We start from the raw sequence: 26,488 nt of genomic DNA, 5'->3' as shown, positions 1-26,488 counted from the left end.
TTCCATTTTTAGCCTTTAATTCTCTCCCCTGTGAGTGACCAGCTCGGTCCGCTAACTGTTCAGCCTCGGAAGCAAATGACACAGGCTTTATTTAGTCCTCTCATTGGAGGAAAACAGTCAACTAATTAAATTCTCCAGGAGGGATCTTGATTGTGTCTTTGTGTGCACATGTGCACACAACACGCATGTTCTTTCTTGTTCATTCACAACAACCCTTTGAACTCATACTGCTGTCTTAAAAGAACATTAGAACACAATTTGCATTTCCCAAAAGAGTGTGTGATAATCATAGTTTTGTGTCACAATGATGAGTGCATGGCCCTCTCAAATCCTAATCCCTAACATTCCACATTTATTACCCCGTTGGGTAAGGAGGTGAGGCCAGGGAAGTTAATTGTGCTTGTAATGATCACAAAAACATCACCCACGACAGCTCACGGCACCTATGCCAAAAATCTCCCATTAGTAGAAGCATAATCTAGCAAAATGTGTTTTGTTGACGCCATAAAATAACAGATGGCCAGTCATTTACATTGCTGGAAGTGAACCCTGTTACCACTGACCATCAGTCCCCTCTTTCACCTTCTTTCAGCTGCTATTTCTTCCACTCTTTCAATCCCTGTTGGGAAGGGTAACTGGATAGTGGGGAAAGCTTCAAGGGGGTGATTGTACTATAAAAGGTTCACGATGCCCAGTGACATCTCCGGTTTATTCACCCCTTTTAAGCGTTCCATCACGACCACGTGGCTGTGGAGGAATCTATTTATATCAAAGCTGTTGCTCATCTTGTGGCTTCTAGAGCTCAGTGAGCAGTATGACAGGAGTGCCATTCCTATTGCATGGTCCGGTGTTGCCTTAAGTCTGGAATGATATACAGTAGAGCAAATGTACAGTAATATTCCTGCATATTGCTGTGATACAGGTTGTGATGATCATTTGCAGTTCTCTGTCCAGTAGACACTTACCCAGTTGTGGAAAGTACCTATATACACTTACTCAAGCACAATACTGAGGTGCTTTACCTGTGCATTTTCATTTTCTGCTACTTGATACTTCTACTTCATTACAATTCAGAGGGAAATATTGTTCACTTTACTCCATGACTGTTATCTGACAACTGTAGTTATCTTGTGAATTCAGGTTTTACATACAAAACTGGTGATCAACAAACAACTTAGGCAGAGCATTTTTACAACTTTTACATAAAGATAAAATATGCATATTCTGGAAATCAAGCTAGCAATTTCAACTGCATGTGACTTGAATGCAAATGACTCTGCTCCTCCCTCACCTCCCTTTCTCTGCTCAGTTGCACTCCGCCCAGCACTTCACCTGAATCTGTGATTGAATGCACCTGATGTATTGATTGAACTCTTCGATTCGACTAATGCAGGTATGAGGAGATTGCTAGCCTGTGAATTACCTATAGAGATGTCTTCCAGCGGCTAATGCTAACTTGGAGCATTGGTATAACTCCCAACTTGGACTTTTGCCTTAGAAGGCTCGCTTAAAAATTCATCACAAAATCCTTTGAAACATTTGGAGCATATTTTAACTGTCATAATATAAATAAAAATGTACCTAGTACAGTTCAGCATCTTATCCACCACTGGTGTTATCAGTTTGCTTTTGGTTCAGTTACTTCAAAATGTTCCCCCATTTTAACAAAAATACACAAGCTAAATTGCAAAAAATAAAAATTAATGGCTCCAATGATTTGCCACATCACCACTTACATTTATTTTCAAACAACTTGACTGTCACATACTTGGAGTCCAGTCTTGGAAAGTAGCTGCTCAGTGTCTTTTACCCTCCTTTACGTTGCTTATGATTTTGAATAACTGGAAGGTAAATGTTGTTTTTGTCTATTTTTCTCACACTCTGTCACTCAAGTTACTCAGTTTGTGCCAGAAAGAGTAGATGTGGTGTGAGTCAGCTCATTATCCCTTATACGGTGGAAGCACTTTCCACAATTTCACACAGCTCACCAGTTTGTATTACCCTCATATTAACATCTTGTGTCTGTCTGGTCTCAGAGCAGATGCTTGGTAGGCAGGTACAGTCCAAACTGCTTTCTGATCTTTCTGCAATTGAACGCAGGTTCAAAAAGGGTTGACTGCATTGTATCAACACACCAAGATCTATTTTCAGGACCAAATATTAATCCAACAGAGCATATATGGGAGACCTACAGTGGTACAGTTGAGATGGTTGTGTATATATCTGTAATATCTGACTATCTAGAGCTTACGGCAGGATAGTGACATTAAGCAATACAAACATGTTTTCTTTTTACCTAAAGCAAATGTTAAAGAGAGCACAGAATGTAGAATGCAAAAATCAGGCAGGATTCACAGAAAACAGTCTGGGCTCTGCTAGTACAGAGTTCCTGGAACAATTGGTTTTAGTGCAAAGGTCTGTGCCTGAGGCTAACTCTATTGATCTGAACCACCATTAAGAGGGATAGACAGAGAGAGCTGGAGAGATATATAACCAAAGAGAGAGAGGATCATACTGAAGCACAGTTGAAACACACAAAGAAAGCCTCCCTCTTTATGTGTGGACTGGTTTTAATGGTGTGTGTCATGGGTACAAACACCTGCACTTGTGGGTTTTGTGTAGCTAAATCTTATATGTGTGTAGTGTACTGTATGTATCTGAAGAGTCAGTGATGTGTTTGGTCAATAACAACCAACCAGGCATTGTTTATTTCCTCTGTAAGTCTATGAATTATTGAAAACCCAGTGGTTAGTTGTATCCATGACATGGTAGAGTGTTGTGTAGACTTTTGACACTGGGATACTCCGAGGGGACCATTATTCACTGCTTGTGTCTGACTTGTTACTGTGAAGTGCCAGAGTGAGTTCTTCATTGCCAGCTTACAGCTCTGACTGAAATGAAAAATTAAACACGAAAGTTTGGGGTCATTTGAGGTCACTGCTGGAGATTTTTGTGACAGTACTGTTTGGAAAACCAGAAATGCAGTCAGGGATTTGGCCGAGTGAGATGTCACACTTGAAAACCACATTAAAACATTGACATCACCACCAATTGATGTTTTTGATTTGTCTCTCCTTTTTTTGTGTACTTCTATTACAGACACAGTTAACCCATCCAGTCTGGTAGGGTATTATTGCCTTTTAATCAAATCTCTGTTGTGGGGCCACCTGTGTGTGACACCCATTAAAGATGATGGCAGTCACTGCAACCGGGATAACATTTCCACATGCTTGCACCTGTCGCTAAAGCAAATTAAGACAGATATGTTGGGCAGTCTGCCACACTTATACCTTAGCATTTTCTTGGATACCTGCCAAATAATCTAAATGTCGCTGAGTCATAACGTTTTCATTCAGTTTAACTACTGTACTCACTATGGTCTATGAACAGTATAAAATTCCCTGTGTCTCTCGTGGCGCCATTAACAGTTAATTTGTTTTTTGGCACTGAATGTGTTTGCTTTTACAGATTCTCTCTACATCTGTCTTCATGTTTTATGTTGCTGCTAGGATCTGGTTTTGTGGAGCATATTAAATTAATGAGATTCACCTCCGCTGTTACTATGGCAATGACCCTTGACTGAGCACTTGCGACCTCATCTGCCATTGGCTTTTGCACAAGAATAGTGACCTTTGGAGGGTGAAACATGAAACATATCTGCTGATCTCTTACAGACACATGGCAGGGAACCAAGTGTTCTACATAATGCTTACTAGTTGAAGAGAAAAAGATGCTTAATTGGTTTTTAGCAACACTAGCGGCGTGGTTCTAGGGGAGGCGGTGTCTGCAGGCCTGTCAGCCAGTTGGTCAGGTTATTCATCACTTTGGTACTAATTGAAATATCTCAACTATTAGAGGGTTGACATTACATTTTGTTGACATTCATGATCCTCGGAAGATAAAGCCTGCTGCATGTGTGATCCTCCCTTTAGCACCACCATGATGTTTGTTTTTTAGAGAAAGACAGCTTGGATGGATGGCCATGAAATGCGGTACAGATATAAATGCTGCCCAGAGGAAGAACTGCAAAAACTTTGGTGATGCCCTGACTTTTTATCTAGCATCATTGTCAGGTTGAAGTTCCCACTTATTCATTGAAATAGCTACCACATGCATTGCATTGTAGACATTTATGTTTCCCTGGGGACAAAGTGATCCCCTGAATTTCACCATGATGGTTTTGAGTTTCAATATCTTTACAACTATTGATCTTACCATGGAATTTGGTTCAGACAGTCATCGTCCTTCTCAGGATTAACAGACCCTTTTCACAGCAGACATTTTTGATTTTTCAGTGGAATTAATAGCATTAATGATGGCTGCATTTTATTTAGGTGAGCGACTTCCAGTGCTCTGGTATTTTGCATTCTCACTCATTGTCGCATTAATGGAACTTAGTGTTAAAAAAATTTGAGGCTTAAAGGTTTGTTTGACTGAAAGAATGAAACTGACTTTTCATCTAGGTATTCATTCATCTGCAAAACTAATAACATTCACATCAGCCTCAGCTATACATTGTGTTTTGTGCCAATTAGCAAATTTTAGCATGTTAATATGTTAACCCAAGATGATGAAAACATTATACAGTACCTTACTTCACAGCAGCATGTTAGCATTGTCATTGTGACCATGATAGCATTTAGCTCAGAGCTATGCCTACAGTAAATACAAAGGCATTAGCATAACTTTTTATGTGAAAGAATAATAAAAACCAGTAGTGCAACATTTAGGGAGCATAGTCAGCAGTTCTACAGTGTATAGCTGGTATCCTACTGTACATGGTACCCAGACTAATCCATAGTCACACACACTTTACCAAAGTGGAATGAATGTGAAAGGTCAAGTATGGTGCACCTCTTTAAATTATGCTGTCATGTTAATCAAAGGCAATCCCTTTACTCACACACTCCATGATTGAAACTGTCAGATCTGCCTGCGACTGATGAAAGTTATTCTCCCACAGCAACAATCCCTGAGGTGCTATGTTAAATAAGGACCAACATATCTGACTAATGAGCGCAGTTAGTAGCAGTTGAAGTAAGGGCTTTAGTTTGTCTCTCTTACCTAGTGTGGTGTGTGATGAGAGATCTCCATTTGCAGGCATGATGATGATTGATACGCTTGGGTCCCAACTTTTTCACTGGAGTCTCCACACTTCATGATCACTCACCTCTGGTATTAGTAAGATGAATGGTCTTTCCATGTCTGAAACCCAAGAAGTAATTTTCTCTTACACTCATGTGAAAGCTGGGGTTGGGGGTGGTGGGCAACATGACACAGAGGAAGCACAGCTTAATAGTGATTGCAGAAAATGGTAAGGATCATTTTTCTTGTTTGCATAAGTTGTCATCCTGTACACATCCTCTATAGCTCACACAGCTGTTCAGAGACTTTGCATTGAGATAAGAGGCTTTATCTTGCATAAGTGTAAATCATGGATCTTAAAAAAACATGTAAACACTGGAATTGCCTTTTTGCCTAAAATAACTCCTTGCAGTGTGTTGCATAGTATTTATCCTTATTTTTCCTTATTTTTTAATGTATAATCACTATGTACTGACAGTGATACACTAGTGAGCAGGAGCCCTGGAGAAAGAAAAATAAATGACCAGAAGAAGGCACTGAAGCGCCTCTTGACTCTCTCACCCTTTTCTACAATATCTTAAAACGCCATGGCAAAAAAGCTTCCTAACCGTCCTTATTACAACATTTTTTGTGGAACGTACAGGTCATAACCCGAAATTTTTGGCAGACATGCAGAAAATCTCTGTGTATATTTTGCTAGATAATCACTTTTGTTGTTTTCCCTTAAACCAGTTTTGAGTGATTTGCGGGTCATACTCAATAAAAGCATCCTGATATTGAAGCAAGATGAATGTTCAGCTGTCCTGGATTTGGGAAATTGCTTTGCTTGCCAAGCAACTTTAGGCCAGAACAACAATAATAATGACTCACAATGAATCTACTCTGGTTTTGTTATCTGCAAATGAAGCTTAACTTGTTTCTGAATGCTCTACAGAATATTCCCTATTATATGTTTACTAGACATCCAGGGAAAAATAAGACTCTTCATCATATAATGAATGTCAAAATAAAGATTTGGGTTATAACACTGGATAATCTATTGTCATTGGTTGTTTTAATCAATTCCAAACACCTTATACAATAGATTTGTCAAATTTAGCTTGTACAAATTAAGAAGGCAGAACGAGGAATTAATTAAGACAGCAGCAATTCTGTAAGAATTCATAGGAGAATGCAACCAGACTGCAGAGTATAAGGAGCTTATCTTATCATTTGTTTTGTCCAAGTCTACAGTCAGATAACTCCAATGTCGGTATTGGAAAAGTTGCTGTATTATTATTGTATTGGCATGCACAGATGGTTTGTTTACTCATGGAAAAAAACATGCTCATATGAGTGGAACAAGCACCTTGATATGGATCTGCCCAGAGAAAAGAAAATACATTGTATTTTTTGCCTTCATGTCTGATTGTCCAGGTATGATGAAATAAATTGTTTCTATCAGCGTTGTCATGACTCCTCCATCCTCATCCTGTGGCCCTGCTGTACTGGCTCCCACACCCTCACGTCATCACTTTTGCTGTACTCACAACCTTGTGGGCTGGAGCACACACTGCATCTCATCAGAAAATATTACCTAACCCTCGGAGGACAACATTCATCAACGTCACAGGGCTTTTGCCAACAGTGCATTTCTTTCTATGGGTGCCCCAAGTCCATTTTGGTTGTTCCAGAAGCACCACAGGGTACCTTGTTTGACCTGTGACACTTCAGCAGTGAACACACAGTATCTCATATAAGGTTCTTCAATCTTTAGTTTTTGCTGATATGAAGTACATCTCAGATTTTCTATGTGCTGTTTTGACTGTTATGTTTAAATTCCCTGTGTATCTATTAACAGTATTGTGTGAATACAGCCTTTGCTCATACATTAAATACACTTGTTAGGTGTGACTTGGTGGAAGTTAATCACAAGCTTGTCTGAGTTAGCTGAATCAAGTCTGTATCTTCTAAAGTTTCAGTATATTTAGTACAAAATGACCTCTTTTTGTTTCCACATAAGGAATAACTTGCCAATCTGCAGCAGAGGAATGCATTGTGGAAGAAAGCTGCAGGGTCTCCTGGAGGGACTGTTGGAGTTTCCTCAGCATGTTTAATGATTATGAATAAAATAAAAAACACAAATAACGTGATCATTCCCCACTCCAGTAACACGTTACAATAAGGGTACATTAATATCAGTTAATGCAGATAAGCATTAACTGACACATAGTTAACAGTTAACTAATGTGTCTACTATCATCTACTCATGGTGTTTATGTTATCTAAGGTACACATTTGCACACCATTTAATAGTTTATAAGGAAGCAGTTAACATGTCTGCAAGGGGAAACATTTTTGTCATTATTTTCGTAGAACAGTGAAATTGTTCAATCACTTATTTGTTGTTCCTTTCAAAGAATGATAAAATTGTTAATTTCTCTGAATAAAATAATTGCTTGTAGCAGGCAATTTTAATCGTTTTTAATTTGGAATGAATCATGGTTGTCATGATAACTTGATTTCCAGTTGGAAATGTTTCACTAATGTTTAATAGCTGTGTGATTGTTACAAATTAAGGGTCACACATATCATTAATAGATCAGTTAATAATGCTTATTCAGCACCCCAATGCATGTATGAAGTGTTACTAAATGAATACATGTTTTCAGCTTTATAATAAGGGTAACAATAACATTAATAAATAGCCAATTAGATTAGGCAATCAATTAAAGAATGTCTACATGAAAATAAAGGAACAAGAAACCTCAACATGAAGACAATGGAGTGTGTCCACAGATTTCATTTTTCATTTGATTTTGTTAACAGCTACTTAATGCTTATTATTGTATAAACTGTTAATGCAGATTACAGTAATAACTTATGTGAATAGCATCTTTAGAAACTATTATTAGTAAATTATTACTAGACACATTAATTAACTGTCAATTAACTGTTAGTTATTACTGTATTAACTGATGTTAATGAATGTACCCTTATTGTAAAGTGTTACTCATGCTCCTTTCGTCCACCAAAGCTCAACCATATAGGTTTGAAACCTTTTAGAGGTTGGCTCATGAACTGATATGGCTGAAACAATTGCATACTTCCAGCAGGAAAAATTACAACAATCACACCTAATCTCATTTTTGCGAAAATGTTGTTTCAAGATACATATTTTAAACTTGCTACAGGTGTATGCATAACACAACCCCAAACATGCCTTAAAGCAGATTACACATTAAACTTTCATGAGCAGGCATGCTCAAACATCACCATAATTCTGAGTGGCAAGTCCACTTAGTTTACGAGTCCATTTAGTTTGCAAGCATTGCATCACTTATTATATCAGTACATAGGCAGGCATGGCATAAGCATAGCTCTGGGGGCTGTATGTTATTTAGAGCCTCTTAAGAACAACAGTCGTCCAAAAACACCCTTCGGAATTTACAATGATCCCACTATCTGGGAGAGTCACGTAAGAGCTACAGCCAACACACAAATGCAGGGAAAATCACATTAGCTACTAGAAAGCCTTTTGATTTAAGAAGCACAAACACGTAAGCCCTTTCAAGGAGGATGGCATGCATGCACAAATCATGGCATCTGATTTATTGTTTGAAATTTAACTAGTGAGCTTCGTCCTTGACATTTTGAACATAGTAGGTGTAAATCTTAAATGTTTTAAACAAAAGGGAATGAAAGTGTTTTGGCTGTGATAAACAGGGAGTTAAAGTATGACTAAAATATTCCAGAAAAAAGAATTATTTTTTATGGGAAGAAAGCAGATGGAAGATACACATAGCAGATTGAAAAATACTGTATATGTATAAAAAGCATGTCCTTATAGGAGTCACAAGAATGAACAAAGCAGCTTAACTAGGTTGCATGTGGATTACATTGATGAATGAATGCATTTTTATTTTTGCTTCATACCAATGAAATGATTCATCCCACATGGGATTACATGACACACAATAATACCACATATAAATGAGAATTTTAAAATCATTAGAGTTACGTTTGGGCAGTTTATGTATTATATTAATGTTTTCTGGTTTATTAATATGACCAACAGCTATTTGTGTTGAACCACCATGACAAAGCATGTTGTTTTCTTCTCCAAATTGTCTCCCTCTCTGTCCTTTACTACTTTGCCCTTTCTTCCAGCTGATCAGTACAGAAAAAGGTTGACCTGGATCCCAGTGTATACACACAGGTAAACCAAAGCCAATTTCAGATGTGTCATTTGAACTGATGCTGCCAGCTTCATGTGACAGCTTGAGTGGAACAGCCTGAGTCCTCATCTCAAAATCACCTCTGCTTACTGAGCGGAAACTGTTCCTCACAAAAGTCTGAAATGCTCTGTCAAGTGCTGTCAGCACACATCTATCATTATATCATGATTTTATTGTCATTATTACTATTGTAGTACAAAGACATGCAAATGCTCCCTGTCATTTAAGTGTTCGGAAAAGCCCTTACTATTTTATATTTTACAATCTACTAACTAAATATGTCAGTGCTGTTTGACTGCTTCACTAACACACTCATAGTCATAAACAGTATGTTTCCATTTCTAATGTTATAGAAAATGTTTTTAGGATGAGAATTACCCAATACGTTTGGCAAATGTAATGCTATCTCTGTAAAGTTGGCTGGGATTACTAAAATGTAAAATTCCTCAAATCGGATAAAGAGCAGGACAGAGCTCCACACGGTGTGGAAATACTGCACAGTGGAAGTGTCAACAGGGCTTTTTTAACATAACCTGCAATCTGACAATCAAATGTGACTAGCTTAATGATATTTTCCTGGAAGTATTGGAAGTAATACTAGGTTACTACTGTAGGTAGTGAGCTTGTTAGCTGAGCACACTGTTTAATGCGTCAAAAGACACGTTTTATGGTAAGAAAGGCTAAAAAAGACAAAATCTTTTAAATTTCTGATAGCATTTAAAATCCTTTGCACACTGCTTTAATGTGGAGAAATCCAAAGCTAGCCTGCTGTGCCTGTCAAGTTGTGATTGGAAAATTGTTCATATGGGTAGAGGTTTATCAAACATGAAATACACAATAATAACGAGAAATATTTTAACATTATTATTAAGTTATGAATCATTTTGTACAAATTGCCCTGTATTTTTGTCTCTTGCCATCTCATTTATTACAGCTGTAGCTATTTATTAGCCTCACCTCCTCCACCAAAGCTTGACAACTTTTTGCATGCTGCTATCCCTCCTTTAATTCCTGCGTTCTGGGATCAATCAAATAAAACTTGTCAATGGAAGTGGAGTCTGACAGCACCCCTCAAACCATGTGCTCAGTGTGTGCTATCTGTACTGAAGTTGTTCCCCTGACTTAAAAGAAGAGGGTTAGCGAGACAAGCACAAAGTAAACTTTAAAGCGTGCAGTAATGTATGCGGCCCCTCTGTATTTGATGCTGCTCTGTTGCATTAAGATCCATCCCTCAATGCCCATATTTAATGTGTCGAGTCGGAGCTTTCTGTGGCAGAGGGTTGCTGCAGAGCATGGCGGGTGTCACTGGGGAGCTGCGATCACACAGTCGCACTACAGAAAGCATTCTGTGTTGTCCCCTGAGGAGCTCATTCAGCGTATTCCTGCATAATTACCTCAAAGTGATTACAGAAATCAATGGAGTACTGTCAATGCCGAGGGCACTTCTCAAAGCCTTAGATAATCACAGTATACATACCTGTCCAACTTCCTTGGACACAATTTTGTAAACACTCAACATGCTCAACACACTGAAAATCACACAAATATTTGTGCTCATCCAACCTGTTGCCCTTAGGAGTTCTTGAGGTGGAAGTGTTTGTTGCTTTTTATCAAGCCCTGGAGACGATTGTTAGGAAGCATCCCTCCATGAAACCAACAGCAAATTCATGAGATTTGGTACTGGAGATAATGACGGAGGCCTGGTGCTCCTGGTGATTTCTTAGGAGCATACCAGACACAGCAAAAAAAACAGATACAGTACACCTGATGGTTGCTAAATATTTCATGTTGTTGACTACAAATGGGAGCATACCCAGCAGCATAGCATGACCTTGAGTGAATGAGCACAATGTATTATGTGAGTGCATGTTTATGCCTATAGGTAAGCCCTTGTCCCATGAGTGCAAGTGCAAATGCGTAAAAATCGCTTGCATACATTGTGCCGAGTAAGATTCAAACATACTGTACTTGACATGAAGGCCTACAAACCTATGCTAAGGGCTTGTATGTGCCACACTTTACAAGGGATGAAAGGTGGAAGATAACCTGTGGTTGCAAAGTGTATTCATGTTGGCAGGTGTGTCTGTCATGTGTTCATTCTACTGTAAAGTTAGTCAAGTATTCAGTCATATTCTGTTGGTTAAACTGTGCTACTTCAAAGATAAGCTTTACAAATGCAAGAGATTTTGATTTTAGCTAATGATAGCTTAAACAATATAATGATTAGGATTTAGAGATGCAATGATTTGTCATTTCATCAATTAGTCAATCGACAGAAAATTAATCAGCAACTATTTTGCTAATGGAATAATCGTTGTAATAATTTCTTAAGCAAAAATACCAAACATTAGCCGGTTTCAGCTTCTTAAATGTGATAAATAATGATTTTCTTTGTCATTAAAGTGATGAGGTCAGACACCAACTTTGGCCCTAGGAAATTATAATGGGCATTTTTCACATTTTCTGACACTTTATTGACAAAACCATTAGAGAAAATAATCATCAAAGTAGTTGTAGCTCTATTATGCTTTTTTTCAGTATGCCTGAACCTGTTAACTGGCCCAGCTGTGGCTCAGGACGGAGAGCAGGTTGTCCATGTTCCTCTCTCTTCCATCTCTTGCTCCCTCAGCCCACAGGTCGAAGTGTCCTTGAACAGACCAACACCTTGCATGGCAGCTCTCTTGTCATCCACGTGTGAACATGTGAATTAGAGCAATTTTGTAAAGCACTTAAAGGTAGTGAAGTACTATGTAAGTGCCATCCTAAGGTACAGCCAAGTCAATTTGCATACTTGGTTCAGTTTGGAAGCAAAGGGCATTTCTTTACTATTTAAAAAAAACAGTAACCATTGAAAAAAAAAAAAAAATTAAATATTCATGGCACAAGTTATATGTGAGTGTATGTACTTCAAATCAGGGTGTGTATTTCTTTGTGTTATGTCAGTGACTATAGTACATTAAGTTCAACCTATTCTGTCCTTGAAAAAGTGAGATATATCAAGGCACAATGCATCATGATGACAAAATATCTGAGCAACAAATTCAAAAAATATCCACAAATCCATCAGAAGGCACGCAGGTAGTCATACACCAGAAGGTCACAAGGTTGTTTTTTTCAGATCTCAGCATCAACAAGCAACCGACTGAGATGCATATTAATGCTAAACCGGCATATGTGGTTTGCGTCATAAAAAATAAAAAACCTCACTCTTTGCTCAATTAAATGAACACATGTCTACTCAGCTCTTTCCACTTCTTTGGGAGTGTTTTTTATGTGCCTCTTTTGTCAGCTCTGATCACAGACCATCCATCAGCTTTTTTCTGACACTTAATATTGTTAGAAAGGATGTAAAGCCTAGCCAACCTTGATGACCCACACAATAATAAATTAACCCCCCCCCCTCCCTGCATAGGAGTGAAGAGAGGGCAGGGCATTTATGTTTTTTGCCCTATCTTTTATCTTACAGAACATTTCACTTTCTTTATCATTCTCATTTAATGTGACACATGTTCAGGCATAATCATTAGCAATAATGTTCTTTAAAGAACCTAAGCTTCTTGTGTCCTTTATCTGATCCCTTCACACATCATATCATGAGACACATCAACAAAAACCAGTTAGTTAAAAATCCAACAAAGGTTTCTGCTTCTCATTCGAACAGCTAATCAAGGCCTGTAAGTAACAGCCATTCAAACTGTTTACCTAGTTTTTTACGTTTTTGATAATTACACACTTCAGAATTACTAATCAGAGCAAGAGGCCAAAGATGAACTCTGCAACAAGCATCCAGGATTTCCATTTAGAGCACTCTAAGTCCTCTGCACAGTCTGCCTTTCAAACCTTGTTTTACAACCGACTGCAGCGGGTAATACATAAAAATGAAGATGCCATAGCCCAGATAGCTGAAGGCATTCATACTGTAGCAGTGTTTTTAGTGGAGCCATTGTTGTGAGATTGGATCATTCATTGGTGGCAAGTGTGCATCATTTCCCGACAAAATTTAATTTTAAGAAGACATAACAAGGTTATGTCTTCCATATTGCATTCCCATTGTTCTATTACAACCCATTTGTGAAGACCTATTCATTTGGTAGATATGACTAAATTTGTAGTCACAATAATGTGACACTTGTCAGGGCTACCATTCATAAAATGGAGGTTTTGCCTTCGAGCACTGACACTGTCACTAATGCTGCAATGTGTTTGATATACGATAATGACTCTGAGGTTGATTGTGTTGGGCCTGTCAAGGACTCCTCACAACACGCTTAGAGCAGAGGGTGAAAACATAATTGGAATTTAGGAAACTGACAGGCTTGGAGTAATAAACTGACCTTGGACTGAAAAACCTGAGACATGAAGGGAAGGAGGTTGAGGAATATAAGGAAGGATGCTACAGAAACATAGCAAGAAAGAATACTACACGGGTCTGTGATAGGTCACAATTTGTTGGTTGTTGAATTCTTATCTTCTTTTTTCTTTCCTTTTTTTCTCCAAATTTCCAGACTTTCACTATGAAGTATTATCTGCTTTTTCTTTCTTTTCTTCATTTTTTTTAAATTACTTTTTTTGTCTAACATATATTACAAATCCATAATACATATCAGTTCTGCTGACTGGTGGAGAATTTAAAACAGTACATGAGAAATATCAACGTAAATTCATTGTTAAGGTCAAATTGCTATCCCTCGAGACTCTTTGGAGCCATTAATTAAAGTATTAATTGAATATGGATTAAGGTGTTATGAAGACCATATATGTGCTGACTTAAAGTCCCTCTCCAGGCAAAAATTGACTGATTTGTGACTGATTTGCAACTTACACAAGCATGATGTGGAAATGTGAAGCCTTCAGTGCACATTCCCTGGGAACTGACTTTTCAGTAAAGCAGGAGGCATCCAACAGTTAAACTTTTCAAACTGAACAAAAATAGCATATCCATAGATTCTGTTTTTTAATGAAATAAAGTATTTTTGAGGATTTTTAACATGCTTACTGAACATTTTTGCAGTAAAAACCTGTCAGATCTAATTCATTATTCTAAGCCGAGGATTTTTATGTGTCCTTAAACATATCTGAAAGGGATCTTTATACTTTTGATGCAAATTGCACACAGGAAACCAAGATAGCTGAAAACCTTAATTGCAGCTGAGAGATGAGGGTTTTCAGAAGCCAGGTGTTATATGATATTGAGAACTGAGAGTGCCAACTAAGGATGCATCTGATGGTGGCATCGCTGATGAGAACAAATGGAAAGCACCGACCCACAGAAAGATAAATTACATTCCGGCCACAGTATTGAACACAGGCAGCTGAAACGTAAGAAACTAAACAGCATGCTCAACTAAAACAATAGCTCATAGTTCATGTCAAGTTCAGGCTCTGGAAAATAACTTGGAAAAATCCCCACAAAGTCTTTGATGGTATGAACTGAACTCTTGAAAGGGTAGTGAAATGTTTTGATGTATCTAATTTTCATCAATCTCATTAACATTTTGTTTTCTGATTTAGCATGAGACAACCTTCTAGAGATAAGTGGATAAATCTCTAGCAGGTTCACAGTTCATTTTCAACACATAACACTTGCTTTGACTCTGAATTACAGCCAATATAAGCTCTGGAGATCTCAGGGAAATAATAAGAGTTATACTTTTGTGCTTTGTCACTATAACATAGATTTTGTTGACCTTTAAGATTTTGCAGTGTATTACATTTATTGCCAAAAATATAGCTCCTAACAGTGGGATATTGTTTAAACTGTACATTTTAAGGGCTTAAATCATCTCTTGGCAGCCCACTTTCCTCCTTTGACTGTTCAACATTTGTTCTCTTCCGTCAGCTTCTCAGTTCTCAGCAAACGTGTCGGTTAAATGATAACACCGACTTGACAAACAGCCTCTAATATTGCAAAAGCACACTTTGTCATTTGACATGACACCTTACAAATGCTCTCTGTGTTATCTCTTGCTACTACAAAGGTATATTACTTTAACCTGTTGTTAATTGAATCCATAAAAAAGTAGTTCTCTTTGAAATGTAGAACAGATTGTGCCCCCCCCCCCCCCCCCCCCCCAGGCTAAATTATTAACAAGATTTAGTGTAAGTCTATTTTTTCCTGTTTGGGGAGTATTATGAGTGAGCTGTGCTGAAGGGGAGGCTATTACTCCTCCATCCTGTGAGGGCCAGCAGAGCCGGATTATATGATAAAGTGCTTTAACCTTCAGTTGTAAAGAACATCCACCAGTTGCATTTGTTGTGCTTCTAATGATGAATGCATTCCATGATGACTAATTCTCACATAAATAAAGAAAAATGGCGTAAAGGGAAAAAAAGCCTTTAGAATGAGCATTTACCTTTAACTACATATATTGCATGAAGCAATGAATGTCTGCTGCAATATCTCTGCAGGGGATTGTTTGGGAATTTTCCCATTGTGCTTTGACAGATTTCAGAAGACACAAGATTTACAGTATGTCGCCACATACCTACAAACCTACAAACATTTAAGAAATAGAGGAGAATGAGCTGCAAAACACACTGGGTAAATGTACAGTTTTTATAATATGAACCAGAAAAAAGTCAGTCAGACCAGCATGCAAATAGAAGAAGCATTACAAGTGTCCTGATAATCTGCTGACAATTTAACGCCTCAGGACATACAGTGCAATTTGTTAAGGATGAAGTTTCCAGTCGGTTTCTTTGTTGGCAGTGTGTCGAGCATTTTTCATCTGAAGTGTCCCTTTTAGCAGCCGTGCTATGTGTCCTGTAGTTGAACCTGTCCTTAATCTCCCTCAAGGAATAGAAGCAAAAAATTTCCCTCCATGGGTAAATAAAATTCAATAAGGTATTCATATTATTACAATTCCATTAAATGCCACCAGGAAAGAGAATACAATAACTTATTTTGGCTTTTTGGCTTATTTTGGCTTTATTTACAATATATTATAATATATTATTATATTTTTTATAATAATGAAGCATCAAATATATAATGTGAAAGGTAAAGCTGGTAGTGATGAACCCACATAGCATTAACACCCAACTCTGAGGTTCCCTTCAGCTCCACATAGCTTTATGGTTTATTTGAACTTATCAGGTTTTTTGGACCTCAACTTAACGGGCATGGTGCTCTCTGAAAATGTGTTTGTGAATATGTACCAGTAAATTAAAAGTCTACTTTAAAGGTTTTTTTTTCTTTAATGGTTTTAGGATATATAATGCTCAGATTGGGATGCACAGTTAATTTTTGCACCAGGACTATCACCTATAAATGGAAATGGGAATGTCTCTCATTCAGTTACATTGGAGCCGATTTTACAAGCAGAGGTGCAGCTTATGGTCGGCACCATCTTTTGTGTTAAGAGCCAGGAACTTCTGAATAAAGAGTGTGTGGTGTTGCCTTTCACACGCTGGAAACATGCCCTGCTACCTCAGACTGAAGCGGACACTAGCTTCCTGGGAACACCAAGTGGCACTTTAGGGCTACTTAACCTGAATAGTGTGAAAACGGCAGGTATCGTAATCAAGTAACATTAAACTTGCAGAATAGTTAGACTCAATACAAGGAGCTGGGGAGAGCAGCGGACGAATGAACTGTCAATCACAGCTGTCAATCAACACCCACACAGCAGACATCAAAGCTACTGTAAGTCTTCAAATCTTAATAACGTACCAGTAATTTCGAATGAGACCATAATGACCCGCTGTGGTTGCCTTTGTATTTCTAGAGAGCAGTTGACGCTTTTTGAATGGGAGTTAACATCTAGCAGCCATCTGTAGCATTGTACTTTAAGGTACTGTACTTCTACATAGGTTTCAGCCTCAAGCTGTGATAGTTGCTTGCTTGGCAAGGACCCAAGCGGGTTAATTAAGCCTTCTTAATTGGGGAGTTCACTGTCACCTTCTGCTGCACACTGAGGATGAACTCTAGTACAAGATTTAAGTAAAAGATGAAAATGAAGAACTGTGGTCAGTGGGGATGGGTAACTCATACTATGCAGAAAGCTGGGATCAAACATCTCACAGTATCATTAAATGCCAGGCTTCACTGAATCACTTCAAACAGTCCCTCCAACTTTGATCATAATTCCCTCAAATATGACATGTTGCTAAAATATACAAAATCAAGGAAAGTCCTCAGTTCCTCAGTCAGTGCTTACAAAAAATGCCTGTATTACACTGATTTTTGGAAGGCTAATATTGTAAGTGTTAGTGGGAAATAATAGGCAATTAAATAATTGAAGAGTGTAATTTCATCAAGCAAACATTCCATCAATGTAAAATAAAAAGGGGCTTAAAGAAAAAGTGACACATAAGCACTTTTATATGGTATTTCCAAAGAGATTAAAGCATGAGTCAGCCATTTTAACCAGCGCTCTTTAACTGGCTTAACATGGTATCAGAAAGCATAATGCTGCTGCATTACAGTGAGTGTGTGAAGTGAACATACTGTATGACAGCATTATTTTTTCTAATCTGTTTGCTTTTGTGAGACAATAAAAAACTGCTATGTTTTCCCAACACATCTCTGACAACAGCATGTTGGTAGAAGTGTGAGAATCACTGTCAGCAAATCACCACACAGTCTGAATCCGTTAGCTTCCTCTGGAGGTTGCAGTCTGCACATATTCAAACAGGAGAGACACAGAGAAAGAAATTATATATTTGATAGAAGTTTAATGTGGCGCATGCTCAGCAAAGTCCTGACACCAGGACACCAGTTTGCTGAACTGAACATACAATTGGCTATGCCGGCGTGAAATCCACTAAGGTTTATTTGAATCAAAAGAGGTATGATGCTGCTTGAGTGACTGATTACCGTTACACCTGAATAAGCTGTATGGCCTCATACTGCAGGCCTAAACATTTTGTCAGCACCTTCGGGGCTTCCTTTGAGTTTCAGATGGCTGGAAGTGAAATTGAACTGTTTGAAATATAAACAGGATTAGATGTTTTTTTTTCTTTAAAAAGATGGTAAAGATAACCCCCTGACCATTCTACTCTCCTGGTTCTGCAGTGATAAAATGTGATTGATACTGATCGTCTGATTATTTAATAATGTTACCTTGCTTGCATATTGCATATTTTAGTTTTTCTTTTGTCTTTGTTGTTATTCACAATCTCCTTGATGCAGGGGATAGTATAGTGGCTAAACAACAACACAGCTGCAAAATGTTAGTTCAAAGCTTGTACACTATAACATCATACAATACCAAAAACCTCTCTCATATTGCACTCTTTTACCATCAACAGAAGAGGCCAGCACCAAAAACCTTTGCTTATCATGGTTCAGTGGAGCTGAATTTCCAACTGTGGAGATGCTTCTGGACCAGAACTAATGTACACACACATTAAGGAGTTACTTTGTTCGGGGACATCCTGTTTATTTTAAGTCAGGCTTTGTTTGCTTGTCAGTGACTAAACATTTCTGAGTCACTGCCATTTCTTCCCTTTCCTCTCTGTTGTTCGTATAGGCTTAACAGGTTTCCTTCTGCACTCATGAAAAACAAAATATAAATAACTGTCTGTCACTGTGCACACTCTTGTATAAAACTATCAAGCTTTTATCTTGCATTCATTTGTAAATGGCATGCTGATGTTTCCATTACAATGCACATAAAGAAGCATCACATGCATCCTTCCCTGAGCTTAAAATCCACTGATCTCTCTCTCATGACCTCCCTGGTAGCGTTTTGCGGATGCAATCTTAACTGACAAGCTCAACTGTTTTGCATGCAGGGTGGCAACATTAAAGACTGAGTTAATCCTCTCTGATTCCCTGCTGCTGTCACTCACACAGTCTGACTAAAAGCCACGAAATGATCCAGAATTGAGTAACACAGCATCACACCTTTGATGCTTTGTGTAATTTAAGACCCCCATCATTTAAATAAGATTTCAAGAGTTTTTGTGTTAATCACAAAGAGATTAAAAGGGGGAAAAAACTATATATAGAGATAATATAGAGGTTCCAACATTTGAGTTTTGACAGTTTTGTGTTTAAAAGCCAAAAAGAAAAATAAGAAATAGAGTCATGGATGTGACTAAAGTGCACATTTCAAAATTACACTGGATTATTTTGTCAGTCAGTAATCTGATGATTAAATATTTCTAATTGACCGGGACCACTTCCAAATGAATTGTGCTGGCAGCTCATCCGTATATCGTGTCCCCTACTTGCCAAATAGAATAGAAAGATAAGAGCCTGTTTACATGCAAATACCCAAATGTTGCAATAAAGTATGTAGGCTTAAAACAGGAACTGTACTACTTTTTTCATCTAATTTCGTAGTTGCAGTAAAATGTAAAACAATTAGGACGATTAAATGTCCTGTATCACCAATCATAGCTCAATTATACAAATGGAAATACGGACCATAAAATGCTTTCCTGCTACACTGCTCACTGGATTTGATTTAATGTATCATCATAAAGGTGTTTTACTATACATGTCATACTGAATCATACCATCGTTGTTATGCTTTTGGCCAGTGATGTTTTTATGTATGTGCATGCAATGCTACTGCATGCTGTGCAAATTTATTTAAACCGCATTTCCACACAAGGAACACAAACTGAACTTGAACCTTAATAGTAAATTGTTTTAGGATCTTTATTTAATCCTGCTCTGTAAAGGTCAGTGAACTCAAATTGGGGAAATCTTTGCAGTGTTCCATGAATGAGCACTCTCTGGAATATAAAGCCCTGTTGAAGTACAAACTATGCACAATGTAGAGTTGATTTTTGCTGTTTTATTGTTGTACTTCTTTTGTTTTGTTCATTTTTTTAAAATGAGGACTCCACCCAATGTTGTTATCATTTATTAATCTGCCCATACACTGACAGCTGAGTACAGATTCTTCTCAAAGTCAAACGTTTAATGATCTGTTGTATCAAAAGGCCAAACCCAGGCAGCCTTCCCCTGTTTACAAATCGTCTGCTTGTGGCTGTGCAAATAAATCAAAGTGAGAGATAACGTCAAACTGACGGCTGCTGTACAATATATCTTCTAAATTTGATTATTCAGCATTAGATTAGAAAAAGGACACAGGCAGTAAAGTTAAATATCTTAAGCATAACAGATGTTCCAACTGAATCCTGCCAAAGCTGATGAACATTACAGCATTTCAGCTTAGACCCTTCTAAAACTTTTATGTGACATGTATTTACTTTTATCAATAACACTGATATTTCACTTATTTTGAGGATTAATGTCACGTTGAGTAAGTAAGCACTATAACATTCCTTAATACTGGACATCATGTCATCACCCACTTTTCATTATGAGACTGTGAAGGAAATAAGACAGAATTTATTGTGCTATATGTCAGATACCCATGGTTCTAAAACTCAGGAGGTGAACATATATAAAAATGCTCTCTGAAAGTCAAAAGTCAGTGCCACAGCCTGCTCTGAACACTTCATTTTTAAAGTGACTTCTACTGACTGTCCATATATGCCCACAAACAGCCATTAAGTATAAGACAAATAATGTTGGACATACCATTAGACCCCCAGAATATAAATAGAAACCTGGAAATGTGCCTGATACATTCCCTTTATAGGAAAAGTTCAACACTCCAGTAAAGGTGCTTAATCACTTTCTTGGGATAAATGAGAAACTCAATACCAGTTAATTTTTTCTATGGATTACACAAATGAGATATAATGTGTTCATTAGTGAGCTCTCAAGATGCAGGAAGGCAGATGTTGTCACCTTTAGACAGAGCCAGGCTGGCTGTTTCCCTATGTTTCTAGTCTTTATGCTAAGCTAAGCTAAGCTAGCAGGTTGCTGGCTATAGCTACATATTTAACATACAAACATAAAAGTGGTATCAATCAATCTCATCTAACTTGTGACAAGAAAACAAATAAGCATATTTCCCAATATTAAAAATGGTTCCTTTGAGTCAGTGCGGTAGGCTCGTGTTGGGTTCTTTATAATGTCCAACACAGAAACCTCCAAACACTGAGTATATATGAAAGTATTAAAGGTCAAATCATGAAATTAATTCAAATTCAAGTCACTTGGTAATCACTGATAAAAGGCCATTTACTAAACACATACTGTACATCTCAACGTGAATCATAAATTGAAAAATATTAAAGCCTACAACCTAGGATAAAATATCACATCCTTGTTTTCCATATCAGAACAACTGTCATGAAAAATCACAACTACCCTTCTCTTTAGGTGGTGTAGACTACCTTAAAAGACACTAAGCTGGTGTGAAAAGTAGAAATAAAGAGCCTAATAAAACAACTCCTCAAACAACATTTCCTGTCAACATAAATATAAATCCAGTGGCGATGGTATATTCCTACAGGTCTGTTGGAAGGCTATGAATAATTGAGAGTGACATCCAAAACCAGAAGTAGGCTCAGTGATTACACCTGGCATTTGTTTTGTTAAGGTCAGATGTGTAATTGAATTACCTTACTTAACTGCCATACGTATTTGGTGAAAGGCCAGTCTTTATTAGGGAAGCGGCATGTAAAGCACTGTGGGCAGGCAACAGCATGCATTATTCAGGGGACGGACCATCTCTCCCTTTTCTGCTCTGTCTCACTTATGCAAACTGAATCTTCCCTTGATGGAGATGGTAACCTGTTTTACTTTCTCAACCCCAAGGTGTATCCTCTTTAAATGAAAGTCCTAAACATAAGCTTGTTGTAACAGTGAGTTTAGAAATATTTTCAAATTCAATAATTGTCATTAACAAATATTATAAATATGAAATATGAAATATAGAATACACATAGTGTGTTATATTGTCAATCAGATACTTTACACGAGGAGTATTAGTTGTACACACTAACAATGATAACTTAAATGTCTGTATATCAGCTTCAAAGCATTACATTTAATTCAATGTAGATTATTATTTAATGTAGGTTATACCAACCATGCAATAAGGAAGGTATCATATTTGAGTAACAACTACAAGCTAATTTTGTAGGGTGTTTCATTATGCGTCTCCTTACTTCTACAAATTAAATTTATTAAAAAAAAAAAAAAAAATTAATTTATTAAAACCACCTGCCAACCACATGTGTGTATGACACATATCTCCCAGGTTTTATATTGTGATTTTAACATCTACCAGTTTTAACTTCATTAAGGTGATGCAGGGTGCTGCTGGAAGGAAAGCAAGCATACTCAGTCAACCCAAGTAATACGTAATTCCCGTTTGAATCCTCCTCCTGTCTAATTATCTCTCCGCACTTCTCTATAACGTCCTACTGACTTCCTCTCAGGCCCGCCAAAGTTTGAACTAACTCTTCTGAATGTCTAAATGTTGACTCAACAAAGCATGAATCATCTTCATTGACCTTTAAAGACAAATCCTTCTGCATCTCCAATGCCGAGAAGTGGTTCAATAGTCCCTCGGAGAGTGTGTCTCTTGATGGGCAAAATCAATAACCAGTTTTCACACAACATTCATCTTGGTATTTACGTTTGCCTAATCAGCAATAGAAAAATCACTGACACTCTGTTCAACTCTCATAGGCCCCACTCAGTAATAATGCTGTGTGCTAATGCTAATCTGTTATCTCATGTGCTCTGGCATTTTCTATTGCGGAGTGCCTGTTAATTGGCCATGCTGCCCTGATGTTTGCTTATTAAACTATAGCTTCAGTCCATCTTCTCTTAATTCTCACAGACCCTCTACCACACTACATAATTATCATATTTACACAGCACATTCATGAGCCTTTTAGGCAATCATCAATTCAAGTTCTGTATAGTTCTTTGAGCTGTGGACACTGGAAATAAAGCACCAAGGCTATCTTGAGAATAATTTCTGATCTCAGCTTTATCTTTGACCAGTCACCTTTACATATTATCACACATATGCAGAGTTTTTATCTTTTAATTCATTTACACTGTGGTGCACAGGGTATGTATTTGGTAATTACTTTGTGTATTCTATGAAAAACTGAGTTTCCGGACACATACATTTCCTACCTAACATCATTCTCTGTGTAGCTATTTTTTTCCACATCAGACAGATGTTTAATTGGAAATTCTGCACAGTGCACAAAAAATCCTGCAGAAAGTTCCTGTTCTTAATTACCTCTGTTGCATGTCTTCAGTGAATAGTGGCTACAGACAACATTTTAAAAGGGAGTGTCAGAGAAACCAGCCTCACCCAGACTTGTGGACAACAGGCTAAATTGAACAAGGATGAAAACATGATTGGAAGCATCAATGCTGCAGACAGAAAAACAAAAACCATTATTGAGAATGATACTGCAGAACTGTCTGTGCAGCCAAGGTTGGAAAACGCATGGCAGAATAATTTGATCTAACAGAGTTGTACTGGCACTGACACATCTGCATGCTACCATAAGAAATACGGTTCACATTTTTGCTTAATGATATGCAAAGATGAACTGTCCATGTGTACTCAGCCTAGTTAGAAAAATATCATATCCCTGTCCTCTGATCTGTTTTGCCATGGTCCCATCAGCATCAAGCCTTTCACAGATGTCAGCACAAGGTGCCACTATATTTCAGTTTTCAATCAGCTCTTAATCATTCAAGTTAGCAGTGAACCACTGATCTGTCTCCTTAAGCATCTCGAATGGCTCCTGCGGTCACAGAGCCACACATGATCGATGCCTCCTGCTCTGTTTCTGTCGCAGAGACTGAGCAAAGGTAATAACCAGACCATGACCCTCTGAAAGACATTTCCTTTTGTCTTGAACACCTCCTAATCCAAAAAACATTCAGACACCAGTACAGTGGCAGCCACACACACAGGAAAATAAATATAGTACATTCACAAACATACACCCCTGTCCTCTGGGCGAATCACAGCTGTGAGTCAGCTATTGGAAATGTGGCAACTAAGGCAAGCACTTGATATGCAGGCATCTGCTTTGTGGCTTATCTCCACTGCTCAACTGTGCAGAGCAATTGCTGCTTGGCTGGCCCCGCAAAAAGCTTTCTCTTTTCTTTTCCTCTACTTCCTCTCATCATTTTCTCTCTGCCTTCCTTTTCAGTTTGGTCCTCTCTGGTTGCCTATGGCTCCACTGCCCTTAATTGCTATTTTGGAAAGACATTATTGAGATAATTTCCAATTATGTCAATTTGCAATCAAATGGATGTAATGCAAAAGTTGGTCCAGTGCCATTGCAAATGATGAAAGCGCTGATGGCAAACATTGAAGGAAGAGGAACAACACTTCCTACTCTATAGTAAAACAGCAATAACCAGCCCTGTTTTAAACAGCAGTGCAAGGGGTTTGCGTTGGTGGGGATGGGTTGTTTAAGGTATTAGTGAGACAATGAAATACAATTAAGGACGTTGAGTTTGAGCTACAGATTAATGCATTTAAAGGTTAATCAGATGCTAAAACACTGCACTGTGTATTACTGTAAGTATTACAAACGTAATACTTGCATAAAAGATTTTTTAACAAGTTAATACAGCAGCAACTGTTTTATCTGTTGTCGTTGTTTTGCCCAAGCCCTCTGCAGTGGCACCCCACTGCGTCAACGCACTGCCCCCATTCAAATGAATAAGAGAGCTGCTTTCTTCACGCAGAGCTAATGTCAGTCTGAATGCCAACTAAGATGATAGCATGATCTAAAAACAAGATACAGTCATCAATCTTTATTTTGTAAGCATTTCCATACAAGACTACAAATCAAGAGTAAGTTTTCCACTTGGTCACAAATATTCTGTGGGGTTAAATGTCTTTATGTGCCAGATATTTTCGATCAAACACAATTCTTACTTTATACGAACCAAATTCCAGGCACGTTTTATAGAAACTCTTAAGTTTGCACAAAATTAAATTTGAAGTGGACTTGCCTCCACTGTCCTGAAATGTTCAACCACAGGGTCAAACTTTAACCAAAGTCAGTCACTTACTGTGAAGTGAACACTTCTGCTTCCTACAGACCACACACACACGCATGCACACGTGCACATGTCACACGCACACACGCACGCACGCACGCACGCACGCACGCACACACACACACACACACACACACACACACACACACACACACACACACACACACACACACACACACACAGAACTATACAATCATATAAGAGGGGTCGTTGCCTTGACATATGTTCTACTTTCTTGCAACTTTAAGTTAAAAAAACAACAACTACAATAATTAATGACAAAATCTCAATATGTTTCATTTATTGTTTCCTATTTTATTATTCACAATTTCTATTCAAGATGTAATCTTTAATGGTACAATCCATTACTGATAAACAATATGCACAGCAAGATATTACATAGAGAGTATGATGACCTTAGTTAATAAATAAATTATGATCACTAAATCAGATGATTAAATGAAAAGTAAGAATTCCAGTTTATGCTGTCACTGAAGGTCATTTTTAGTCAACTTTAATTGTACTCATGAGGACAATGTGTTGAAATGACATCTGAAATACTCTACATGTAGCTGGCTGGCTCTGCTTGTTTGATGGTATTACCACTCGAGCACTGGTTCTTTCATCCCATTGTGCATGGAGCAGATCTGCAATGTCACTGGCAGTGTAAGGAATGATCCAGCTCAGGCAGAGGCTCAAATGAGATATTGAAATATTAAAGTGAAGGAAAAAAAGTTTAAGATTTCCCCAGCATGCATGAGAGATGTTAAATGCTCAGAATCTATTTAAATCCTCCCCACTTCTGTGTAATGCATTCAATGAGCTTATTAAAAGGTCATAAGAATATAACACCTCTAAGGACACTACGGGGCTTTTGTCCTGTGCAGTGTTTGATCTTCACGTATCCTTTTAAAATCACTATCAAATCAATTATAACTCGACATAATATTGAGTAAGAAATAAAGCCCATCAAATCAGAAAATAATTGTTCCGCACATTACCATATTTGACAGAATGAAAGGAAACTGTGATCTTCATAATCGCCCTTAGGCATGAGGAACAAAAGGTAATTAATGTAAAGGAAGAGCAGGAGAGTGATGAAGACAGTGGGTCATGACATTTCTTTAAGGTGACTGCAAGATTCCCAACCTGAAAATTGAAGATATTGAGTTTCTAATACATAATATCTCATGCAAATAAATCTTCACTTTAAATGTAACTGTGCTGCTTAATAATCTCGGTTCACATGTGACTGAATTCACTCTCAAGTATAACTGAAAAATGCTGATTATTATTATTAAATAGCACTGTGATG

At 37.8% G+C, this 26,488-nt stretch overlaps 1 long non-coding RNA gene across 1 annotated transcript in view; it reads right to left on the bottom strand.

Annotated features, from left to right (window-relative positions):
• LOC134002252 (uncharacterized) overlaps positions 1 to 26,488 on the bottom strand; it is a 66,971-nt gene that overhangs the window by 3,808 nt on the left and 36,675 nt on the right. The window contains exon 3 of the long non-coding RNA XR_009927585.1: positions 5,065 to 5,205. This is a non-coding gene — a long non-coding RNA (uncharacterized LOC134002252). The remainder of the gene's footprint in view (positions 1 to 5,064; positions 5,206 to 26,488) is intronic.

Source organism: Scomber scombrus, chromosome 20 (genome assembly GCF_963691925.1).
Source record: "Scomber scombrus chromosome 20, fScoSco1.1, whole genome shotgun sequence".
In the NCBI taxonomy this organism is placed as follows: Eukaryota; Metazoa; Chordata; class Actinopteri; order Scombriformes; family Scombridae; genus Scomber; species Scomber scombrus.
This window is presented reverse-complemented; position numbering and strand designations above follow the sequence as displayed.